The following is a 22,231-nucleotide window of genomic DNA, read 5'->3' as shown; positions in this document are numbered from 1 at the left end:
GACTGCACAAAATTTGGCAGACAAAAATTTCCATGAACTCCACTGAGATTACTTTTAGGTCCTTTTCTGCCTTATACATAAAGGTTACCCCTGAGCCCAGGCGATCTTCAACTTTTTTCTCCAAAGGCAAAGGTCACCTGGTACGGAAGGACTATTACATATTAGGACTGCATTCTTGCCTTTCAGACAATAGAAAATTAGGTGTATCCCATTGTTTCTACATAATCACACACACAAAATATTACAAAGTCTAGAGCCATGCTTTGGAATCAGGCAGATCTGGTTCCCTAGCCTTTCTAGGACTCAGTTGTGTCATCTCTAGAATGGATACAATATAATAATATCACACCTTGTTGGTTGTGGTGAGGATTCAATGAAATCTGATACCTTAAGGAACCTGTTATCACAGTGGAGCTGAAAACCTTGTAAAACTTTTTGTAAAGGGCATCATGGTCTAGTGGAAAGGGTATGAACATTGGTGTCAAACAGATCAAGTAAAGGATATGACTTGAGTTCCCATTTTCTTGTCTGTAAAATAAAAGTAATAGTAACTTCTGTCTTATAGAGCTGTTGTGAAGATTACAAATAACGTGCCATGTTTAGCACAAGACCTAGCTTATAATAACTGCTAAGTTAGTGACAATCATTGTCATTATTACTATTATTTATGTCATTATACAGCACAGCCTAAGTGAGAACATCAGCTATTCCCAACTTGATTGGCTTCTCAGAAACTAGTGGTAATTTGATTAAGAACTTAAGAAGTGGCAGAGTTTTATATATATACATATATTTAAAAGTCATTTGTATCATGCATTCCTGTTTATAAAGCGTATTCATTATTTCATCTGCATATAAGGCTTGCCAGTCTTATGAGGCCAGCCAAACATCCCTACAAGATCAGTAGTATTATACTGCTTTGTCCTCATCATTAGAAGAGTCTGCCTCAGAGAAATTAAGTCACTTGTCTAAGTTACACAGTGAATCAGTGATAAAGCCAAGGCCAAATGGAGGTTTTCTGGGTTTCTGTGAAGTGCTCTTTCCACCACTTCATGCTAGAAACAAACTTTATTCGTCTATTTCTCCACTTAATCAACAAAATTTTATTTATGACCTTTTATGTATCAGTCACTATGCTAAATAGGTTCTGCTGATTCAAAGATGAATAAAAGAAAGCACTTGGCTTCTAACACAATTTAAGAAAACATCCCCCCAACACAGCCAGGGAATTTACAAGAAAATACTTTCAGCAATTATATGACTCTCAATGTTTTTAAAAATTGTATTTGCAAATAAGATGATCAACTTTTCAATGGTACAACTGCTTTCACTTGAGCCACAGCATGTAAAATTAATATAATAACATTAAAAAGTAATATTAAAATCATTACAGTGAATTTTTTTCAAAGAATTACTTTTCAGCTGCTAAAAGTTGTTTCATTTTTTAAAAATTAACTTTATTGCTAATGAGACCAGCTAATTTGCCAAAATGAATCTAAATATGATGCCGGTACATACTGTTTACAACACACAGATTAAAAAAAAAAAAAAAAAAACCACTCTTGGCTTTTTTTGGGTCCAGATCTCAGACAGCTTTCCCTCCAGCTTTGCTTTGAACCCAGCCACTGTGAGAATGTGAGAAGAGGATATAAAGCACTGTGGGTTCCAGAATGTTCTGTCCTTGGAAGATCTCCATTCAGAGTTTTTGGCAAAATGTCCCATTAATTCCCCTTTGACTAAGGCACTTTGGGGTCAGATGAACTTGGGGTCTATGGGGATTACAGAAAAGGGACTGGGTGCAGAGTTCACGCCAAGGCTACATGTTTCTGAAACTTGGGGTGAGGCCAGGCTCAGCTACAGGGATTTAGAGGAGAGTTAGCTTAAGGAAGATTTTCCCTGATAAAAGAATTTTGAAGTTAATGTGTTGTTCTTTTTTTTTAACCAATAATAATAGTGCCTGCCACTGAATGAGGAACAAGTATGTGTGAGCACTTTATATACACTATTTTTTTTTTAATTTTATTTATTATTTTTATTGAAGTATAGCTGATCTATACTATTATGGTAGTTTCAGATATACAGCAAAGAGATTCACATAGATATAGATATCCTTTTATATTCTTTTCCATCATGAGTTATTACAAGATGTTGAACACAGTTCCCTGTCCCATACAGCAAATCCTTGTTGTCTATACATACACGCTTTCTAATCCTTATAAATAATAATGTCGCAAGGTATTATAATTTCTGTTTTACAGATGACAGAACTGAGGCTCAGGAGGTAGGCAATTTTTCCAAAGTCACATAATAAGAGGCAGAAGATGACATTTAATGGCAAGATCTGCTTACTCCAGTTTTCTCTGTGTCTCTGCTACTTTATCTGACATCTTCTCCACAAAATAGCAAGTCTAGTTTTAAATATGTATGGCTATACAGGAAATTTCAATTGCTGGTCTAAACATATTTACTAATTATTACCTACACACCCAGCTCTATATGAGGCACTCAGGAATTGAGAAGAATTCCTGTTTCAGCATATTTCTTGACTAAGGAAAAATTTTCCTCTGTATCCTGTTCCCTTATTTTCCTATGCTCTGTTTTTCTAGCCACTAGACATAATACAGAAAATTAGAAGCTTCTTTCTATGGCTTGGGAGAGGTAAATGAAAGATTTTGTTTAGTCAAAATCATAATATCAATGGCCCATTTGAATCTCATGGATCTCAAATAACATAATTTGTGTCAAAGTAACAATTTTTAAGAAGTATCTTGTCTAGAAACTTAAACCACTGCATTTGCATTATTTTTAAAGAATTACCAAACCTTCCCCTACTTTATTTAATATTGCAAAGTTTGCTGTTAAACTTCCTAAGAAGAATACCCTGAGACATTTTACTAGGACTGACAGTAGATTCACAGCATCGTGAGCAGGGCAGTTGAATTGTGCTGTTCAGTGACCCTCAGGCACAGAGTAATGGGTAGAGGGGACAATATGGGAGTGGGGGCAAGGAATAGTATTTTGAAAAAGCACATTCAATATTTAATAAAATGTTCTATTTAGAAAGTGAAATATATTGCTTTCATAATACAAACTTTGAAAATAAAGCTTGCCAATAACTTCTTTGCTAGTGGGGTATAGGCATGAAAAAGTTAGCCTGAGAAATGTTGCTCCATATATAGAGGAACTCTTCAGCTTACCCTTCAGTCTTTTTTTTTTTTTTTTTTGCAAGGAATGCTTTTCATTAATTGTGTTTTCACTTAACATAATGTGTGCCTGGTACCCTATAAATAAATGAATTCATTAATATCAGGCATAATGCTTGTTAGTTCTTTCTTAAATGTGTGTAAATTAAAAAAAATTTTTTTTAATTTTTAATTTTATTTTTTTAACACTAAAAAACATTTTATATCGGGGTATATAGCCAATTAACAATGTTGTGATAATTTCAGGTGAACAGTGAAGTTACACTTCAGTCTTCATTCCATAGCCAACTTCTCAAATCCATTGCAAAGACTTGTTCCATTTGTTAAACTCTTAAGTTGTCATTTTAGTGACTCAACTGTAGATGCTTGTTTGGCTTTGTTGGTTTCATTTTACCTTCCGCACTTAAAGGAGAAATAAAGCACAGCTCTCTTTTCCCTAAATGACCTGAGAAGGAGAAAATATGTATAAATTATGTTCTAATGGATTATTGACGATTCCTACACGTCCACTTGAATTCCACCCAACTTTCAAAGCAAAAGCATAGGGTATACCCACTTCATAAAGAAACAACATCTGGTAAACCAACTTCTGACTTCATGTAACTGAAAACAGGCCCTGGCCGCCAGCGACACTGGGCCCGTGTGCGCTGCTTTCTCCCTGCCACTTTCTGCCTCCACCACTTGGAAGGGTTTCACTTGGCCAACTCACCATTTTCTAAAGATTCTTATTCACCAGCTCTGTTAAGAGCAGAGCCTCAGGGGACTTTTAAGATACTATCATAGTCTACAACTAGTTTGTTAGACTACTGGCAAAAATCAATACTATACTAAAAGGAAGGATGGAGGGGAAGAAAAGAAGGAAAAAAAGAGGCAAAGGGAGGAAGAGAAGGAGAGAGGACAAGGACCACACAGTTGGCAAGGGGTGTAAATCCAGCTTTCTGATGGCAAAGGGCAATGAATCAGATCCAGAGCAGCAAAAGGATATGAAGTGACCAAAAGCTAAGATATAGCAAAGTAACTGAAGAGCATTAGACTCGGGCTTTGTATTGAGGAACAGAAAACATTTGGCATTGTCACCAGTATTGATTTATTCAATAGGCAATTTCAATAAGTCATAGTATTTTTGATTCCCTTTAGCAGTTTCTTATTAATATTTTAATATTAACAAGGGGCGTTGTTTAGGGCCATTAATGTGGAAAGGGCGGAGGTATAATTGTAACAAAGAGGTATAGACGACTCGAGATCCAAATAGGAAGCAGGAAGCAACTCCAAATCCCAGAAGGAAAATGACTCTTGGAAGAGATGGATGGCCCCTGATGCCTGTGCGATTTTAAGCATGGCACTTTTTAAATTTTTATTTACTTATTTTTATTTTTGACTGTGTTGGGTCTTCAGTGCCCAGGCTTTCTCTAGTTGCAGCAAGTGGGGGCTCCTCTCTAGTTGTGGTGTGCAGGCTTCTCATTGCAGGCTCTTGTTGCAGAGCATGAGCTCTAGAATTCGAGCTCAGTAATTGTGGTGCATGTCCCAGCCACCCCACAGCATATGGGATCCTCCCAGATAAGGGATCAAACCCACATCCCCAAAATTGGCAGGTGGATTCCCAACCACTGAACCACCAGGGACGTCCCAACCATGGTTGTTTTATGTGTTTTATGATTTCCTAAGACTTAATTTAACTCTCTTAGATTAACTTTCCCCCCAAGACGGACAGGTCATGGTGGAGAGGTCTGACAAAACATGGTCCACTGGAGAAGGGAATGGCAAACCACTTCAGTATTCTTGCCTTGAGAACCCCATTAACAGTATGAAAAGGCAAAAAGATGGGACACTGAAAGATGAACTCCCCAGGTCAGTAGGTGCCCAATATGCTACTGGAGATCAGTGGAGAAGTAACTCCAGAAAGAATGAAGAGATGGAGCCAAAGCAAAAACAACACTCAGTTGTGGATATGACTGGTGATGGAAGTAAAGTCCGATACTGTAAAGAACAATATTGCATAGGAACCTGGAATGTCAAGTCCCTGAATCAAGGCAAATTGGAAGTGGTCAAACAGGAGATGGCAAGAGTGAACATTGACATTTTAGGAATCAGTGAACGATAATGGAATGGAATGGGTGAATTTAACTCAGATGACCATTACCTCTACTACTGTGGGTAAGAATCCCTTAGAAGAAATGGAGTAGCCCTCATAGTCAACAAAAGAGTCCAAAATGCAGTACTTGGATGCAATCTCAAAAAAGACAGAATGATCTCTGTTCATTTCCAAGGCAAACCATTCAATATCACAGTAATCCAAGTCTATGCCCTGACCAGTAATGCTGAAGAAGCTGAAGTTGAATGGTCCTGTGAAGATCTACAAGACCTTCTAGAACTAACACCCCAAAAAGATATCCTTTTCACTGTAGGGACTGGAATGCAAAAGTAGGAAGCCAAGAGATACCTGGAGTAACAGGCAAATTTGGCCTTGGAGTACAAGACAAAGCAGGTCAAAGGCTAACAGAGTTTTGCCAAGAGAATGCACTGGTCATAGCAAACATCCTCTTCCAACAGTACAAGAGAAGACTCTACACATGGACATCACCAGATGATCAATACCAAAATCAGATTGATTACATTCTTTGCACCCAGAGACTGAGAAGCTCTATACAGGCAGCAAAAACAAGACTGGACGCTGACAGTGGCTCAGATCATGAACTCCTTATTGCCGAATTCAGACTTAAATTGAACAAAAAAAGGAAAAACCACTAGACCATTCAGGTATGACCTAAATCAAATCCCTTATGATTATACATTGGGAGTGACAAATAGATTCAAGAGATTAGATCTGATAGACAAAGTGCTTGAAGAACTATGGACAGAGGTTCATGACATGTACAGGAGGGAGGGATCAAGACCATCCCCAAGAAAAAGAAATGCGAAAAGGCAAAATGGTTGTCTGAGGAGGCCTTACAGATAGCTGAGAAAAGAAGAGAAGCTAAAGGCAAAGGAGAAAAGAAAAAATGAAAGGAAAGATATACCCATTTGAATGCAGAGTTCCAGAGAATAGCAAGTAGAAATAAGAAAGCCTTCCTCGGTGATCAATGCAAAGAAATAGAGGAAAACAATAGACTGGGAAAGACTAGAGATCTCTTCAAGAAAATTAGAGATACGAGGGAATATTTCATACAAAGATGGGCACAATTAAGGACAGAAATTATATGGACCTAACAGAAGCAGAAGATATTAAGAAGAGGTATCAAGAATACACAGAAGAACTATACAAAAAAGATCTTCATGACCCAGATAATCAAGATAGTGCAATCACTCACCTAGAGCCAGACATCCTGGAATGTGAAGTCAAGTGGGCCTTAGGAAGCACCACCACAAACAAACTAGTGGAGGTGATGGAATTCCAGTGGAGCTCTTTCAAATCCTAAAAGATGATGCTGTGAAAGTGCTGCACTCAATATGCCAGAAAATTTGGAAAACTCAGCAATGGCCACAAGACTAGAAAAGGTCAGTTTTCATTCTAATCCCAAAGAAAGGCAATGCCAAAGAATGCTCAAACTACCGCACAACTGCCCTCATCTAATACGCTAACAAAGTAATGCTCAAAATTCTCCAAGCCAGGCCTCAACAACATGTGAACTGTGAACATTCAGATGCTCAAGCTGGATTTAGAAAAGGCAGAGGAACCAGAGATCAAATTGCCAACATCTGTGGGATCATCAAAAAAGCAAGAGAGTTCCAGAAAAACATCTACTTCTGCTTCATTAACTATGCCAAACCTTTGACTGTGTGGATCACAACAAACTCTGGAAAATTCTGAAAGAGATGGGAATACCCAACCACCTGACCTGCCTCCTGAGAAACCTATATGCAGGTCAGGAAGCAGCAGTTAGAACTGGACATGAACAACAGACTGGTTCCAAATAGGAAAAGAAGTACATCAAGGCTGTATACTGTCACCCTGCTTATTTAACTTATATGCAGAGTACATCATGTGAAAAGCCGGGCTGAATGAAGTACAGCTGGAATCAAGACTACCGGGAGAAATATCAATAACCTCAGATATACAGATGATACCACCCTTAAGGGAGAAATTGAAAAAGTACTAAAGAGCCTCTTGATAAAAATGAAAGAGGAGAGTGAAAAATTTGGCTTAAACCTCAACATTCAGAAAACTAAGATCATGGCATCTGGGCCCATCACTTCATGGCAAATAGATGGGAAACAATGGAAAACAGTGTCAGGCTTTATTTTGGGGGGCTCCAAAATCACTGCAGATGGTGATTGCAGCCATGAAAGTAAAAGATGCTTGCCCCTTGGAAGAAAAGTTATGACCACCTAGACAGCATATCATAAAGCAGAGACATTACTTTGTCAACAAAAGTCTGTCTATTTAAAGCTATGGGTTTTCCAGTGGTCATGTATGGATGTGAGAGTTGGACTATAAAGAAAGCTGAGCGCCAAAGAATTGATGGTTTTGAACCATGGTGTTGGAGAAGACTCTTGAGAGTCCCTTGACAGCAAGGAGATCCAACCAGTCCATCCTAAAGGAAATCAGTCCTGAATATTCATTGGAAAGATTGATGCTGAGGCTGAAACTCTGATACTTTGGCCACCTAATGTGAAGAACTGACTCATTGGAAAAGACTCTGATGCTGGGAAGGATTGAAGGCAGGAGGAGAAGGGGACGACAGAGGATGAGATGGTAGAATGGCATCACCAACTTTATGGACATAAGTTTGAGTAACAGTGACTCGATGGACATGAGTTTGAGTAAGCTCCGGGAGTCACTGATGGACAGGGAAACCTGGCATGTTACAGTCCATCAGCTTGCAAAGAGTTGGATGTGACTGAGCAACTGAACTGACTGAAGACTTGATTTGAATAAATGTTTCCACTGCTGAAAAGAAATAAAGTCCAAAAATACTAGATGAACATCATTACAAAAGAACAATCTTCTTCTTGAGAATAATTTTTAAAACTGGATAGAATACTAAAATAAAACATTCCATTAAAAGTATTAAAGAACAAACAAAAACAGTACAGAATTCTTGGGACAACATCTAGGATAAGGCAGAACCCAAAAAGATAAGCTTAACATTCAAAGCTGCTTAATCCTAAGGGCATTTGCCAAATTTAAAGTAAAAGCTATAGATCCACACTGGAGTTGTGGATTTGCGGGTAAGGTAACTACAAGTCAAAGTGCAGAGCTTTCCTTGTACAGTCTGTGAGGATGTATATTCATGTAGCCATTATGGAAAACAGTATGGGGGGTGGTTCTCAAAAAAATAAAAATAGAACTGCCATTTGACCCAGTAATTTCTCTTCTGTAAATACATCCAAAATAAGTGAAATCGCTATCTCAATGAGATACTTGCAATCCCATGTTCACTGCAGCATTATTCTCAATAGCCACAATTTGGAAACAATTTATGATATTATTATGAACATAGAAAACTTAAAAGAAACTGCATTTAAATCATAAGAATAGTAGGATATGAAATCAACACACACAAAAAATTGTAGTTTATACTCCACCAATAAAAACTAGAAAATAAAGTTATTTAAAGACACCCTGTATGACAACATCAAAAACTAAGCACAATTAAGCATCAGTTTCCTAGGAATAAATCTAGAAAAAGTCTGAGACTACTATGGGAAAAACTAGAAATCTTTACTGAGAGTCATTAAAGAAAAGAGATACGGTCCATGTTCTTAAACGGGAAAACTTATTGCAAAAATGTCAGTTCCCACATTGTTTTCAAAGTCATCGTGATTCCAATCAAAAGTTGAACAAGCTATTCTTGTCCTTTTTGACTAGCTTGTTCTGAAGTTTATATGGAAATGCAAAGGAAAAAGAAGAGGAAAAACTAGTTAGAACTTTTAGAGGAAGTTTACAACTTTAGAACTTTTAGAACTAGTTAGAACTTTTTAGAGGAAAAACTAGAAGAGGAAAAACTCTCCAAACTAGTTTTTCTTAGGGAAGAAAAACAAGGTGAGAGAATTAACTCTACCAGTTCCCAAGCCTTATTTTAAAGACTGTGTAGTAACTATAAAAACTATAGTAACTAAGAGAGTGTAATATTGGTCCTAGGATACATTAAATAAAACTACAAACAGTAGAATTCAGGGACAGACACATGCATATATAGATCTAATGTATGAAAGGTGGTACTGCAGACTAGTGGGAAAAGGGTGGTCTTTTAACAAGTTGTAAAGGAACAACAATTGGGTATTTGTAGAGAAAACTGCCAATGGACCCCTAACTCACGCCAGATGTAAAAATCAACTCCCAGAGGATTATAGAGCTAAATGTGAAAGACAAAACTGTAAGCTTTCAGAAGAAAATAAAAAGAGATCTTTGTGACCTTGGGGTAGAGAACAATTTCTTGAACAATATGTGAAAAGCAATACCCATAATGAGTATTAAATGAATAATTACATGCATATATACAAAGGGGGTGTGTGTATATATATATATATATTTCATATATATACACACATGCTTAGAACAGTATTTGGTACTTCATAAGCACTCAGTAAAATTAGCTGTCTTAATAATAATTTGCATTATTGTTATTATTAGACTGGGATTCTTTTCTCCTATGATATCAGAATCAAAAATGCAGCCCAAAAAAAGTGTATCAGAAATTACTCAGTGATTACCAGTTAATTCAACATTTTGTGAGCTTCTGATGACTGTGAATATCCAGGCTAAGTCAGAGGCCCCTGACCCCTAACACCCATTTTCTAAAAAGGTAGGTTCTCACTTTGTCCACAACGGAACCATTGAAACTGCAACATTTCAAAGGCAGACAGGCAAACCAAGGAGAAAGCTGCAAGCAACTTTCCCTACCGCAGTTTGTCATATTCTAATATAAAAATGCTTTGGGAAGCAACCTAATAAAGAACAATTTACATTTTGCAAATGGACAAAGTTTCCAGTATAATGCTTGAGGTCTCATTTATAATGACCATGGATGGAGATATAACCACAATGTGGCTTATACACCTGCCTTCAAAATATACTCATTGGCGTGTCAGACTAGGTGAATGCCAACATCCCTCCTAATCCTAGAATGTCAGAATTCCATTGCCAATAACACATTTTAAACGCAGTAAGTGAAACTGAAAATAATCAACAAAGATCCAATTAGAGTGTTTACTCAAAACTTTGTAGGGCCTACTCCAGCAATCCAGGGTTAAGACTTCACCATCCAATGCAGCGGATATGGGTTCAATCCCTGGTTGGGGAGGTAAGATCCCACGTGCCTTGCAGTCAAAAAACCAAACATAAAACAGAAGCAATATTGTAACAAATTCAATAAAGACTTTTAAAATGGTCCACATTAAAAAAAACCTTCATAGTGAGTGTCAACACTGGAAGTCTCTATTTCACAAGCCACTTACTTTGCCTTGATTGGAGGGCTTTCCTCTGATTTATTTTCTTCCAACACTGACTTGGACTCACTTTCCTGAGGGGGTTTGATTCTTAATTTTCACTTTGCTCTAATGAGCTTCTCTGAGCCTGCCTCTCCAAACTAGTTGAACCAAATCTGTGCCTCCTCCTTCTATAGATATTACATTGCAGTTCAGTTTTTCAGAATCTCCAGCTTTTTCAGATTGCAATTACCAGCTACCCTGGACCTTCTCCATTTCAATTCCAGCCTCCATTTAAAGAAAAAGAAAGAAGAAAAAAAAAAAAGGATGATATTTAATCCTTCCAATTAACATTTTGCGAGAGCAATCACTTCATGTCTTCAGTCTGGGTAGGGTTGGGGAATACGAAGGGGCCACATGACATCATACAGTGGCTAAAAGGAAACACTGGGAGTCGTGTCACTAGGGACAGTTCCTGCAAAACCAGAATGTCTAGTCACTTTGACCTACAGCAAAAAGTATCAAATAACTAGGACAAGTGCTCGTGCAAACAGCTGATCTAGTCATTAAGACCTAACACAGGCTCTGGGTTCTCTGGAGCCACATTCAAATCAACCAATTAAAGAAGTAATCTGGGACAAGAGAGAAATTCCCTCTTTTAGTGCTTATTTTTCTTTTTTCTCAAAAGGACCTGGGAACATGGTGATGGACGGGATAGCACTCTGACCGATGTGAGGAATTCCCAACTTAGAAAAATCAGCAGAATCTTTTCTCCCTAAGTAAGGTGTAACCCGGCTTCCCTGGTGGCTCAGATGGTAAAGAATCTGCCCACAACACAGGAGACCTGGGTTCGATCCCTGGGTTGGGAAGATCCCTTGGACAAAGGAATGACAACCCACTCCAGTATTCTTGCCTGGAGAATTCCATGGACAGAGGAGCCTGGTGGGCTACAGTCCACAGGGTCACAAAGAGTCGGACATGACTGAGCGACTAACACGTCACAATTTTCAGGTGAAACCACTTTATCTCTTGAGCCACTCCTGCAGGAAGACAGACTCATGACAACCTCATGGGAGAGGGCCTCCTTCCTGCAAGTGTGTGGCTGGTTTGCATAAAGATTATGATAGCATTTTAATGGGCAAAATAAAATCCCTGGTCAACAACCAGACTCCTCCTAGTCTTCTATCAGAACAGTTGTGCCAAAGACTTGTCAGCAACTACGGGCTTACCCAGCTGGTTTGCTGAGACCACCAGGTAGAACAAGATGGTGATTAAGAAAAATAATAGAATTGCTATTATTTTTGCTACTGTAACTCAGTGGCAGTTCCTTTACTGAGCACTGTATTAGCTAATTTAATAGTCCCAGTAACCTTAGAAAGAGCTTCGATGAGTATCCCCATCTTTCAAATAAAGAAACTGAGGCTTCGAGATATTACAAAATTAGCCAAGGTCACAGAACTAGAATATTGCTATGTCTGATCAACAATACATCCACTACACATCCCTCCTATGCAGCATCTCTGCCCAGGCTTTATTTTTTGGCCTTCCTTCCTTCTGAATGACTGCGTCAAGATGCCCTTGTTTATAAGGTGTAAGAGTCAAGATCTAAGAAAGTATCCTCTCTTTATTTGAATAAAATCATGTTATTTTCCAAAATTAACATGTGATCTCTTTGGACCCCCCACTACACCTTACTGAGCAGGTAAGGCAGGCTTTTTTGTCTGTTTTTAAACTCCCTTTGAAAGTCCATTCGGTGACTAAGCATTCCCAATGATTAAATTTTTATGTTTCTTGCAAAAGAGCAACTCTCAAGATAGAGTAAGTTGACAATTTTACCCATTAGCAGAAGGATAACAGAACTGCCATTTGTTTGGAGCAGTGTCTGAATGTGGCCTGGGAGAGGAAAATGCATTATAAAACCACAGGGATGAGAGCCAGCACCACTCCAAGTAGCTCAGAGACTCTCGGGCACAGGGAATGTTTCTGGGTGTTTTCTCTGCCTTGTCTCTACAGGCTTTTGAAAGCTAGGACCAAATACAATAAGTACTTCAGGAAGAGAGAGCCATTTGGGAAATAGACATTTTTCCTAAATCCCTTCTCTCCTAATTTTTACTCCAATTTCTAAGTAATGACATAAAATGTAGGCTCTGTAGGCACTCAGAGGAGTGACCAAATCCCTGCTCCTCTACTTATTAGCTGTAGGACCTATAGAAAGTTACTTTACCAATCTAAGCCTCAGTAATTTCATCTGAAAAAATGGGGATATGGGTTGAGAAAATTAAATAAGATAATATATAGTAAATGCTTGGCATAATTCTTGATAATTATGAAGCACTGAAGGGCATACAGAAAATTAAGATCATGGCATCCGGTCCCATCACTTCACGGCAAATAGATGAGGAAACAGTGGAAACAGTGGCTGACTTTATTTTTCTGGGCTCCAAAATCACTGCAGGTGGTGATTGCAGCCATAAAATTAAGACACTTACTCCTTGGAAGGAAAGTTATGACCAACCTAGACAGCATATTAAAAAGCAGAGACATTACTTTGTCAACAAAGGTCCATCTAGTCAAGGCTATGGTTTTTCCAATAGTCATGTATGGATGTGAGAGTTGGACTATAAAGAAAGCTGAGTGTAGAATTGGTGCTTTTGAACTGTAGTGTTGGAGAAGACTCTTGAGAGTCCCTTGGACTGCAAGGAGATCCAACCAGTCCATCCTAAAGGAAGTCCTGGGTGTTCATTGGAAGGACTGATGTTGAAGCTGAAGCTCCAATACTTTGGCCACCTCATGCGAAGAGCTGACTCATTTGAAAAGACCCTGATGCTGGGAAAGATTGAGGTCAGGAGGAGAAGGGGACAACAGAGGATGAGATGTTTGGATGTCATCACTGACTCAATGGATATGGGTTTGAGTGGACTCTGGGAGTTGGTGATGGACAGGGAGGCCTGGCATGCTGCAGTCCATGGGGTCACAAAGAGTCTGACACGACTGAGAGACTGAAATGAACTGAACTGAAGGACATTATTCTCATTTCTATCACTAGTAAACTTTAATATTTTATATAAATTTGTGAATAAGGCATAACTGATACAAACTGTAATACACCACCTTTCCATCAAAGCTGGCATTTTGGTAGCCATATCGCTATAAAAGCTACCACTTACCACCTCTCAACTCTCCACCATGCCAGGTGATAGGAGGGATGTTTTAGACCATGCTTTATCCTCTCACATCATGCAATTCACCACTCAGTCCTTTTGGTTTGACCTCAGTGATACGGACCATCTTCTCTCCCTTTCCACGCCTCCATCATGTCTTGTACAGAAGTTGGCTGTAGTCTCCCAGGTGACTTTGCTCACTCTGGTATTATACAGTCCATTCCATATTCTAAGCCAGAGTAGCCCTCTAAAACACAAATCATGTTACTTCATGCTAAGAGTCTTTAGTAATCCCATATAATATGCAGGATAAAGTGGAAACTCTTTAGCATGTATAGGAAGCTCCATATGATACAAACTCTGGTGAAACTCTTCTGATTTGTTTGTTTGTTTTCCCCTCAAAAACCTTCTTTTCAAAATGTGTAGAATTCCCTAAACACATGTTAAAAGCACATATATATAAGTCCTCCTTTAAAACTCAAAAAACTTTTTTTTTCCTTTTTTTTTTTTTTTGGCCTGGCAGCTTGCAGGATCTTAGTTCCCAGACCAGGGATTGAGTTGTGAGAGCACACAGTCCTCACCACTGAACCGCCAGGGAATTTCCTCATAAGAACTCTTTGAAGCTTATTATTTTTATAAATTCTTACTAGTCCCTCTTTACTTATAAAGAACCAGGACAAAAGAAAAGGAAAAAAAAAACAAAAAACAAAAACAGAAGAAGAAACTGGGTCCCTGGTCAGAATTCTGCACTCTGCCTTCACTGCCAGGGTCCTGGATTCAATCCTTGGTCAGGGAACAAAGATCCTCACAAGCCAAAAAAACAAAGTAGGAACCAGGGGAACTAGGTCAGGTAGCTAACTTGCCCAGGTCACACAGCTTGTTGTATAGTCGAGATCTGAACCAGGCTACAGGATCTGTGCTCTTACACCATCCGTCTTCCTTGAGTGCTCTCTACAAGCAGCATTTGACTAACACCTCACCGTCACACCTCAACTCAAGGAACACCTCTTATGTGACCCTTCTTCTGGATCCCAACTCAGAACAGACCTCTCCTGATATTGTGACTCTTCTGTGGCTTGTATAGTTGTCCATCCTAGTATCTGTCATTCCCTAGTGTGCTGTTGTATTGATATTTACACGCCCCTATCCCTTCCTAGAGTCCCTTGGACTGCAAGGAGATCCAACCAGTCCATTCTGAAGAGATCAGCCTGGGATTTCTTTGGAAGGAATGATGCTAAAGCTGAAACTCTAGTACTTTGGCCACCTCATGTGAAGAGTTGACTCATTGGAAAAGACTCTGATGCTGGGAGGGATTGGGGGCAGGAGGAGAAGGGGACAACAGAGGATGAGATGACACTCAGACAACGTGAGTCTGAGTGAACTTCGGGAGTTGGTGATGGACAGGGAGGCCTGGCGTGCTGCAATTCATGGGGTCAAAAAGAGTCGGACACGACTGAGCGACTGAACTGAACTGATCCCTTCCTAGACTATAAATCCTTAAGAATGGGAAGAGTGTTTATTATTCTTTGCACCCTAAATGTTTAGCACAGAGTCAAGCACATAATAGGTGTTTAATAAATGTTGGGAGGCTAAGTGGTTAAAAGAATGGATCGATGGAATGAATGAAAGTCAAACAATGGTCATTATAAAAATGGCGATATGTATAAGGTCCTTGTTTCTGTATTTTAAGAAAAATATAAAACTAGAAAAGGTCCAACCAATCAATATACTAGGTTTGGAGGCTGAGGGAGGGAGAATAGGATTGGTAAGGACTCGGTCTGTATGCCCTGGAGGACATGGATATGGTGAGCAAGCACAGAGTAACAGAATGCTAAAACTCCAAGAGGCAAACTTTAAAATCTCACTAGTACAATAAAATTGAGCACCGTTTTCACAGAGAATGAATGTATGAATCCACAAGCTAATTCAAGCTGAAAATGCAAATAGGTTCTCTAAAGGCTGAAAAGAATTCACTGATGATTGACCCTAACACCTTTTATATTTCCATTTCATTTGACTGATAATTAAGAAACACCTACTCAGAGGCATGAGATGAAGGACAAACATGACAAATTCAGCTTCTAGAACACAACTGTACAAAATCTATGGGACACAGCAAAATCAGTTTTTAGAGGGGAGTTCATAGTGATACAGGCCTTCCTAAAAACAATAAGGGAAATCTCAAATAACCTAACCTAGTTCCTGACAGAACTAGGAAAAGAACAAACAAAACCTAAAGTTAGCAGAAGGAAGGATATAATAAATATCAGAGATGAAAGAAATAAGACAGAGATGAAGAATACAGCTTCTGCCCAAAGAAAGCCTATAGTCTAGTAGGAAAAGAGATGTAAGCAATCACACAGCCCTTCTCAAATCACTGATGGTAAAGAATAGCTTTTTTATTATTTTATTTCAAATGTGTTATTGGTTGCTACTTTAGAAAAGTACAATAAAAATAAACTACTAGAAAAAGTTTTTTAAGGACATATAAAATACAAGCCCCAATTTTTTGTATTTGAGTCAGCACCCTTAATCAATACTCTGAGTGTTGATACTTATCAAAATGCTGTAACTGTTTCTAAACAATTACCATCAATTTCTGTACTTAGCTCCTCATGGAATGGTAACAGTTTGTGCACAGCAGTGGTCCACAGGCCACATTTTGAGTAGCATTAACAAGTATACAGTAAGTTAGTTGCTTTAATGGAGACAATGATGCAAGAATAAAATGAGTTTTTAAGGCAATTTAAATTACTTGGGAATCAAACCCACTCAGTGTATTTTCCCCAAACTTTACCCCTCAGACAAAAGTTTTTTTCTCTTCTTTTCCAGGACCTATTTTCTTAAAAAAAGTAGCCCATATTTGCTGCCTCATCACCAAGCCAGAGCTGTTTCATAAAAAAGAACAGAAAAGAATCACTGCACTTTTTCATACGTTTCTTATGCTATTTATATCCTGCAGTGCGAGATAGCTTTTTATCTCTCCTTTCCCATTAGATTTGAAGATCTCAAGGAGAAGAGAGAACTTGAGCATAAGTACTTTAACATCCCTGCCGCCTCTACAAAGGAACCTTCAACATGCTAAGTACTCAATAACTGCTTATCGAATAAGTGAAAGAGATGAAATAAGCAAGTAAACTAGCTACTACCCAATGCCTCCTGAAGCATATTACTGAGATGTACTAGGTTTTAAAATTTTATTTGATGCCAAAGGTTAATGATCCTCTTTAGACTTAAGCTGCTGGAATCATTTAATTTTTCTGTACTTGATCCACATGTGAAATTCCAACCAACATCAAATGAAAGTTTGATTAAACAGATCAGGAGCAACATGTGTGATAGATGTGAATTCCCTCTAGGGCGAGATGTAGGTCTGGAAACCAGAAGACTTGACTCTACAGAGCTGAAAGTTCTTGAAAGAGCCTATGTCCTATGCCTAAAGAAAAACAATGTATGCTACATCTTCCAAAGAAGAAACAGGTCAAGTTCAGAGACCCAGAAGTATCTAGATCAAGTCACTAGATTCTGAGTCTTCCTTCCTTCCTTGATATTCCCCATTCCTTAATTTATTTTTCCTCTTAAGTTTTGTATTCATTCCCACCACAAGAAAACATGGAGAATTCAACGGTATTGCGAAAATAGCTCTAAACTAAGGAAGCAAAAGGACAAAGTGGTTTCAGCTTCCAGAATTATTCTATCTTCTCAGAAGCCCTTGCTGCCCTTGAAGTTGGTTTCCTGGAGCAGCGAAGATTCCTGGGATTCTGCAAGCAAGCTCGAGTTATCTGGTGAGTGATCAGAAGGCTCCTGGGAGGAGGCCCAGCTGGGATTTCTTCCAAACCATGTCTGCACCACCTGTAACTCTTCACTACATATGCTTGCCAGAAGATCGTCCCAAGTCTAGGGGGATGGGGAGAGTTGCCATTCCATAAAGAACCACCAGCCAGCTTTGGCAGAGAAAGGCGTCCTTGTGCATTGGGAAGGAGTCAGGGCTTCCAGCTAAGGGCACCTCGCCAGCCCTGGTATGCAGTTCTGGGACCTGTGCCCACCAAGCCTGCCCCAACTTGCCCAGGAGAGAGAGAGGCCAGGGAACGATACGAAAGGTGTTCTCTCCCCAGCCCCCTCCAGTTCCAGCCAGCTCCAGGCTCCTTTGAAGTCCTGGGCCAGAAGACATGGCCAGTACTGATGCTGAGGTTTTTTCCATGAGCCTCTGGTATTAGAGTTCTCTTTCTCTCTCTGTCTGTCTCTGTGTCTGGAAGGCAGACCAATGTAAATCAAAAAACACAGGCTTTGGAAGCGGATAAACCTTGATTCAAATCCTGGCTGGGACATGCACTAGGTTTACAACCCCCCCCCAAATTATTTGATTTCTCTGAATCTTGGCATTCTTATTTCTGAAATACCATTAATCTAACCCAGAGTTTCTCAAACTCAGCACTGTTGACATTTTAGACTGGATACATTTTTGTGGGTTGGGGCAGGGGGTGGGGGATGGGGGTCTGTCCTGTGCATTATAGAATGTTTAACAGCATCCCTGACTATTAGTTACTAGCCACTCTCCCCCTTCTGACTGTGAGAACCAAAAATGATTCTAGACTTTGGCTAATGTAGGGCTAAATTGCCCGGTTAAGAACCACTCACCTCATCTCATCCTTACGATTGCTGTTTGTATACATATTATTGAAAATATAAAGTATGATTGTTGTTGTTTAGTCTCTAAGTTGTGTCTGACTCTTTTGCAAACCATGGACTGTAGCCCACCAGGCTCCTCCCTCCATGAGATTTTCCAGGCAAGAATCCTGGGGTGGGTTGCCATTTCCATCTCCAGGGGATCTTCCCGAACCAGGGATCAAACCTGAGTCCCCTGCGCTGGCAGGTGGATTCTTTACCCCACTGAGCCCGCAGGGAAGCCCACAGAGTATGACACCTAAGAATGAATGAATGAAAAGCACCCGAGAATTACTAATTCCCATAACAGATGCCATCACTGCCCCTCCCACATCTCCTCAGCATCCACCTCCACACACTGATGGCTGCTTCTCATGATCCCCTGGACTCCCTGGCCTTGGGAATATGATTAGCCAGTAAACAGGGCAGCCCTTCACTACGGACAGGCAAGGAGCTGGTGAGATAAACACTCTAGCCTCCTAGTCCTTTAGCTGAGAGAATTGTGTTCTAAATTCCCCAGTGGGCTCAGACTCCACGGCCAGGGTGGCAGCTGGCTCCATAACACATCTCTTCTCTGCCTTCACTTTCTTGCTCTCCCACAGTACTTCTTAGGGTCACTTCCCAAACTCTTTGCACAACTTCTCCCATCTTGCATGTGTTTCTATATTCCAGTAATTAATATATAAACACTGTGACTTTTATTTCTGTAAATGCTCTGCCTTGTTAATTCATTGGACTTCTCATGAGTATTTACTCAGGTCACAGTATTTAAAAAAAAAAAAAATTTAATACTGCAAATAAGCTACTGTCCTGCTCTGGAGACTGCTGAAAATAATGATCAACACACCCCAGACAGTCTCAGTGCAGGTAAAACAATGAGTGTAGGATTGTCACTTCTCACTTGGCCCTGAGCCCAATCTACCCGCCACAATGCTGCCACACAGCTTCTTCTAAAATGCACATCAGTTCAAGTCTTCCATGAGCCCAGCCGTCTCTACTGCTGTACCATCAGGACCTAAACCACTTGGCACATGGTGGGTACCCAGTAATACCCACTGAATTACTTAATGAATATCATTCTCGTGCTTACAATCTTTGGATGCCGTGTTATCCGTAAAAGACAAAGATCAAACTCTTTGAAATGGTGTACAAGGCAGGGTCTTCATGACTTGGTCTCTGCTTCCCTCCCCACCTTCACTCCTCACCACTTACCCATTCTACTTTACCCCAAAATACACAAGTGCATTGTTCATTAGGTGTCCCATACTATCTGTGATTCCTAGAAGGGTATGTTCTTTTTACATCTGTGCTGCTCTCAACTAGGGATCTCTTTTGGGTTTCTCCCTATAGACACCTTCAGGTTCTTCTTGGGGCTGTTCAACTCTGACTTCCTCAGGGTGGGGAGGAGGAGGGTCTCCCTGATCTTTTTGAGTCAAGATAGCCCTTCTCTCCTCCCATTACGCTATTGTCTTATGGGGGTTGCTTCTTAATCTGACCCATCAGAGAGAGTACCTTGAAATTCAGGGCCATGTCTTGGATTTGGAGGTATACCCAATGTCTGATACATTTCACGTGCTGAGAAAATAAATGTGTGTGCATTAATCAAAGGATTTGATTGTTCTCTGTATTAATAGTCTAAAGAGGCTTTAGTATGTGAATTAACCAGGATTCTCCAGAGAAGCAGAACCAATAGGATATATATAGACGTATAGAAAGAGATTTATTCTGAGGGATTGGCTCACATGATTATAGAGGCTGAGAAGTCCCACCATCTGCCGTCTGCAAGCTGGAGACCCAGAAAAGCTGGTGGCGTAATTCAAGTCCAAACCCAAAGGCCTGAGAACCAGAGTAAATCCCCCTCTGAGTTGGAAGGCTTGAGAACCAAGAATGCTGATATCTGAAGGCAGGAGAAGATGGATATACTAGTTCAGAGAGAAAATTCTTTCCTCCACCATTTGGTTCTAGTAAGGCCTTCAAATGATTGCATGTGGCCCACTGACATTGATGGGAGAGATCTTCTTTACTCAGTCTACTGATTCAAACACGTATCTCCTTCCCAATCATCCTCACAGACACGCTCAGAAATAGTATTTTATCAACCATCTGAGCATCTCTTAGCTCAGTTGACACATAAAAGTAACCATCACAGTATGTAATCTTCATTCCCTTAAATCAGCAACTAATTTCTCCATAGAAAGAATTTTCAATAAATCCCAGGGATTCCCTGACTGCTCACCAGAAAGACAAACCATAGGTACATGAACCACAAATATCTAAGCCTCTTAGAGTTACACTTCAGCTATACTAATAATAGGAAGAAACCACTGCCTTGGCCAAGGAAGAATGTGACCTGCCACCCAAGCCTGAGAAGGCTCAGTGTACGAACACACTCCTCCCACACTGTACAAGCAAGTGGGGACTGTCATAAGAACCCAGGAAAGCTATTTTGAAGGTGTGCTCTTCACTGAACTGAGCCCTTGCAGCCTAGAAGAACATCTCCAAGATGGGATTCTTACAAATTCCACACCAGAGTTTGTGGTTAGGACTAGTGAGCTGGTTTCATGGAAACAGAAGGTAGAAAACAAGGACAGAAGAAGATGTACTGGGTCTGCTCCAAAGGCCCAATTATCCTCTCTAGAGAGAAGGCTCTAGCTGGGACAAAGTGACCCCTTCCCCTCACCTCCCTATTGCAATCTTCCACCCTCACCTTCCCAAAATAAAACTTATTGAATGCTCCAGGCATTTCCTTTCCAAAACAGCCCTGAGACTTGAATAAAATCTAATTGTATGAAGAAAAAATCATAATGGCAATGAAGAACATTAGAGGACAGTTTTCATAATACTGATTCAACCATGCAAGCAAAAGTGTCTACTTATGTAACCATCTCATACACTAAGAGGGGCTTCTCTGTCCCTGAAGATAATATTTATAAGGTGTACCAAGACAAAGTCAAATGCTGAATACCATCTCTAAAAAATGATAGACATTGACATGACAAGAAATCTCCTGAATCCTGTCAGTAAGATAATTGACGTTTCTCTTGCTGAGCTAAGAATCAACCAAAATTTATTTTCAGTGACGTAGGAGACACAAGTCTTCTACCTGGACCATCTTCAACTTTAGTTCCAACTTTCTAACCTTTGAATATCCTATTGACATCTTGTTTATTTCAAAAAAGTAGTATTCTACCACTACCTAATGCCCCCAGTTCTCCAAGTCTTTCAATCATCGGACCCTCTCTGACCTCTTACAGAAACTCGAATGAAATATAAATGTTGTTTTTCCTTCCTCTGTTTCTACTTGACCATACATGATAACATACACTATCCCAACTATACTTCTGCAGTATAATCTAAGTAGCACAGAAGAGTCCCCTTAATTCAACAGGTATTATTTATGATCCGTTTCCAGGAGCTAGTCAATTCAAGACCATGAAAGTTCCATATGGAAATAAGTGCAAGGACTGAAATTTACTCAGGAAAAAAATCACAGAACTACCAAATGCCTAAGCTGGAAGAAATTTCCAGATACCACAAAATTAGTTAGCTCACTTGATGGTTGAAGATACTTTCTTAAAAGTCAGGGAAGACATTTGAGATGCTCAAGTCCCAACAATAGAGAAGATGAGCCATGTCAGGACTCAAGTTTCCTGACACCCACCCTATGCTCCACAGTACCTGTCATTGAGTCTTCCCGTTACTGAATCCCTCAGTTTCCCAAATAAGCTGGCCTGGCACTGGTAGTCCCAAGCATTACCAATGTGTTTTAATCAACAGAAAAGAGACAATCTCCAGGAAGAGTTCGATGTTCTTTTCCTTGCAAGTACTAAATCA

The 22,231-nt window shown here is 39.7% G+C and overlaps 1 long non-coding RNA gene across 6 annotated transcripts in view; it reads right to left on the bottom strand.

Moving 5' to 3' along the window:
- The window catches only part of LOC129636776 (uncharacterized), a 200,126-nt gene that overhangs the window by 82,769 nt on the left and 95,126 nt on the right, over positions 1-22,231 (bottom strand). The window contains exons 5-6 of one of the 6 annotated variants that reach the window (XR_008707112.1): positions 20,140-20,294; positions 3,263-3,648 (exon numbers count right to left, since the gene is read on the bottom strand). The exons of 4 other annotated variants lie outside the window; for them this stretch is intronic. This is a non-coding gene — a long non-coding RNA (uncharacterized LOC129636776). Of the gene's footprint in view, positions 1-3,262; positions 3,649-20,139; positions 20,295-22,231 lie in introns of those variants that run through there. One more of the 6 variants, XR_008707107.1, reaches the window with a different exon arrangement.

The sequence above is a fragment of the Bubalus kerabau genome, chromosome 22 (genome assembly GCF_029407905.1).
Source record: "Bubalus kerabau isolate K-KA32 ecotype Philippines breed swamp buffalo chromosome 22, PCC_UOA_SB_1v2, whole genome shotgun sequence".
NCBI classification, from domain to species: domain Eukaryota; kingdom Metazoa; phylum Chordata; class Mammalia; order Artiodactyla; family Bovidae; genus Bubalus; species Bubalus kerabau.
The sequence above is the reverse complement of the archived record's forward strand: the minus strand, read 5'-3'. Positions and strand labels throughout refer to the sequence as shown.